Genomic DNA, 4,494 nt, shown 5'->3' on the forward strand with positions numbered 1-4,494 from the left:
TTTTTTCGGTTTTTATTTTTTGTTCACTTATGTTTTTTTTCTTTGTAAAGCTAAATATATACTTCTTTTGTACATTCAAAAAATATTAATTGTATTTCCATTGTTATTACAAATATTCGTAAGTATTTTTAGATTAAATCTTTTAATTGGAGAAAATTTAAGAACGAAAAATGCTAATATCTATGTACATATAAAAATTATTTTGTAAAAATCAATAATCTCCCTTTTCCCTAGACTCGTATTGTGAAAAAAGATTCTTATTGAAAACTAATTCATAGGTATTACAAATCCCTCATAACCTCATATTTCCCTCCAGAGAAAAACCCACGGTACAATTAAATCAAGTTAATCACATTTCAAATAATAATGTCCAGCTCTGCATTTTTTCTGTAATTTACCTTGTTAAATTTAACGAAATTTGAAAAATCTTTAATTGGTGTAAAAATGTATAATTTTGAAAAAATTCCAAACATATAGGGTGAGATGAAAAAAATGCAACCAACTTCAAACTGATGTCATTTCTAAGCCACTCGTCCGACAGCTGTTAACATTATTCCAGTGACAGCTCATAATTTGTACATTTGTTTTTTAAATGTTATTGAATGAACGCAGAAAATGTCGGAAATAGCATCAAATTTTAGAATAAGTTTAGATTTGTTCGAATTGGTCACCTTTGGCACGAATTATGGCCTTCAAACGGCCAATGAAACCGTCACACGCTGCCCAAATGGTGCTCTGCGGCATTTAGGCCCATCCCGGCGAAGCGCTTGCTTGAGGTGTTCGACACTTTGGTATTTTTTAGTGCCAACCTTGCTTTCCAAAATACTCCAGACACAATAGTTCAACGGATTGGTATCCGGAGATTTTGGTGGCCATTGTGCGCTGGATATGAAGCGAGGAACCTCATAAAGCGATAAAGCTGAGTCCTGTTGAAATGACCAAGATCTGCGGCCAAAATGTTTGCGTGCCCAAGACTTTAATACACCCTCCACAATATCTTTGCGATAATATTCGGCATTTATTCTTATGTCACGGTCAATTATACGAGCGGAGAGCGACCATCGGCGTTGCCCGAGGTCATGGAAGTGGACGGAAGAAAACAGCAACATCAGCAGAAATGGTTCGAAAAGTAAAGAAGCGATTTGATCGAAACCCGCGTCGCAGTGGCCGAAAAAGGGCTCGGGAACAGAACATATCGCAATACCTTTAGGCAAGTATTGAAAAATGAGCTCGGGGTAAAGTCATTGAAATTCCAAAAAGTGCAAGAACTTACACCGCAACAGGAAGAAAATAGACTCAAAGGAGCTAAAAAGTTGCTTCGCTTGGCCGAAAGTGGAGAACTGCCGAATTTGGTTTTCTCCGATGAGAAAACATTCGTTATCCAGCAGTTTGTAAACAAACAAAATGATCGTGTTTGCTTGCCAAAGAAGTCAGCTGAATATGTGCACCTTCGGTTGGCCACCGGGAACTCAAGCGCTGGCTATGGTGATGGTGTGGGCCGCCATAAAAGCCGATGGTCGCTCTCCGCTCGTATTAATCGATTAGAAAAAATGCCGAATATTGTCGCGAAAGTATTCTGGAGGGTGTATAAAAGACTTGGGCGCGCAAACATTTTGGCCGGAGACCTTGGACATTCCAACAAGACTCGACACCATCGCACTTAGCACGCTCCACCCAAGAATGATTACAAAATGAGGTTGCTTCCTTCATTTCCAGCTCACAATGGCCACCAAAACCTGCGGATATCAATCCGTTGAACTATTGTGTCTGGAGTAATTTGGAAAGCAAGGTTGGCACTAAAAAATACCAAAAAGTCGATCACCTCAAGCAAGCGCTTCGCCGCAAATGGGCCAAAATACCGCAGACCAAAATTCGGGCAGCGTGTGACGGTCTCATTGGCCGTTTGAAGGCCATAATTTGTGCCAAGAAGTTGACCAATTCGAACAGATTTAAACTTATTCTAAAATTTGATGCTACTTCCGACATCTTTTGCTTTCATTCAATAACATTTAAAAAATAAATGTACAAATAATGGCGTTTGACTTTGTTGTAGTTTTTTTTATCTCACTCGTATATATATACGTTACCTTCTTAATTCTACAATCCCTATCCATTTATTCATGATCGAAAGAAATTACTTCGAGAAAACCTATTTCCAGGGAATTTATTCCTCATGGATATTCGTGATCGGTAAGTCTTTAATGAAAAATAAGCGCTTTGCATTCTCAATAACAATTAGCCTAAATTTGTTCTGCATTGGCCACATTTTGGTGGGGTGTCGATACGAAAGTAAATATGAAAGAAAAAAATCTTTCTTTCCCATTCACTTATGTATAGTTATATAGAAACAATGATAGCAGTTGGAATAGGTATATTACGGTATGTATGTATCCATGTCCCAATTGTATGGATTCAGACTGCGTCTCCAATCTGTGTCCCTCATTCGAAAACGAACAGAGGGTAAAGTTCAAAACCTTTAAAAGTTTTTTTAGCTACCTTGACTTTATGACATACCCGCGAATGCATTAGAGTCTATGCCATCGAGAAAATAACATTTATATACCGTTCCTTGCACAGTCTTTGGGTAGACTAGAGTTTAAAGAATTAAAGATGAAACTTTGAAATTTTCCGCAGGTTTTGATATTATTTCTGGGAATATTTGTTAGTCCCTATTAGGGATAGATTCATAGCCATACTGACTTTCAATATTTTGTTTTTTGGCCCAATTTCCAACCAACATAGCTGTAATTCAACTATTCGGTTTCTAAGTGGGTAGATTATGTTCTCGAAAAAGGTATTCTATAAAATCTAAAATTTGGCGCCTCTCGATTTTCGGTATTTCTAATGTTTCAGTCACAATTTCAAAACGGATGAGCTTTAATTTGACATTTCGTGTTTTCAGTTGCTAGATTACCTCTATGAAGTATTTTGAAATTATCCGATGTATTTTTAAGATTTCATACACAATTCTCAATTGTTTTAATGATTTCATCAACAATTCTTAACAGAATTGTCTGTAACACGTCTATTTGAGTTCTCATTTATGGAGACTCGATCTACGAGTATTTTTCATTATCGGATCATTTTCAAGTCCCATGCATCGGTTTTAAATGTGCTGACCACAGCCTTCAGCTAAAGTGGAAGAAACACACCCCGCACAGAATAGTTTAGTGAAGGAGTTCGTAACTGGAAAAAATATTCTGGAAATTCCATGGACTTTGAGGACACCCGATTTGGCCACACGATCGAAATGAAGGGCGTTTTTACTTTTTTTAAGGAAACTTATAAAGCTTTTATTATTTTTTGGCCCAGGGAGAAAAATATCCACTCTTTATTTTTATACCCTCCACCAATAGTATGGAGGGTATATTAAGTTTGTCATTCCGTTTGTAACACCTTGAAATACACATTTTAGACCCCACAAAGTATATATATTCTTGATTAGCATTTAGCGATGTCCGTCCGTATGTGGAAATCACTCTAGCTTCCGAACGAAATGAAGTAGGTTGATAAAATTTTACTCAAATGTATATTATGTCTGCAGGTATTGAAAATAGGTTATGTAGGTCCACGTTTCGGTATAGCCCATATATAATGGTACCTCCCGATATTCGGTATTTTGATGGTTTTAGAGACATTATTCACCGGAATTGTTTCAAATATGGTATTTGAAGTTCGTAATGGATACTACAGCTTAAGACAGACAATTGTCTGTGCAGGTCCACGTTTTCGTATAGCCCCCATATAATGGTACCTCCCGATATTCGGTATTTTGATGATTTTAGCGATATTATTAACCGGAATGGTTTCAAATTTGGTATTTGAAGTTCATAATGGATTCTACAGCCTATGACAGAAAATTCTCTGGGCAGGTCCACGTCTTCGTATAAACCCCATGTAAAAGTACCTCCCAATATCCGGTATTTTGATGATTTTAGTGAAGTTTATAATGGATACTACAGCCTATGACAGAAAATTGTATGTGCAGGTCCACCGCTTCGTATAACCCCTATATAACGGATCCTTCCGATATTCGGTATTTTGATGAATTTAGCTACATAATTCACTGGAATTGTTTCAACGTTGGTATTTGAAGTTCGTAATGGATATTACAGCCTAAGACAGAAAATTGTCTGTGCAGGTCCATGTCTTTGTATAACCCCCATATAACGGTACCTCCCGATATTCGGTATTTTGATGATTTTAGCTACATTATTGACCAATTTTTTTAAGTTTCGTATTTGAGTATTGTAATGGCTAAAGTTACCTCTGCGGGTCCATGTCGTCCTATATACCCTAATATAACAGCTACATTCGGTATGTTTAAGATTTTAACAGAATTTTTAACTGATTTTATTGTTTTTGAAAATTGCCAAATTCGATCCAAATGGTGGAGGCTATTCAAAGATTGGCCCGGCCGAACCTACAGCTTTTTTATTTTTTAATATGACAATACGTTTTTACTTGATTAAAAATCAGCTAGAAAACATTTGG

The sequence above is a fragment of the Musca domestica genome, unplaced genomic scaffold (genome assembly GCF_030504385.1).
Source record: "Musca domestica strain aabys unplaced genomic scaffold, Musca_domestica.polishedcontigs.V.1.1 485, whole genome shotgun sequence".
Lineage (NCBI taxonomy): Eukaryota > Metazoa > Arthropoda > Insecta > Diptera > Muscidae > Musca > Musca domestica.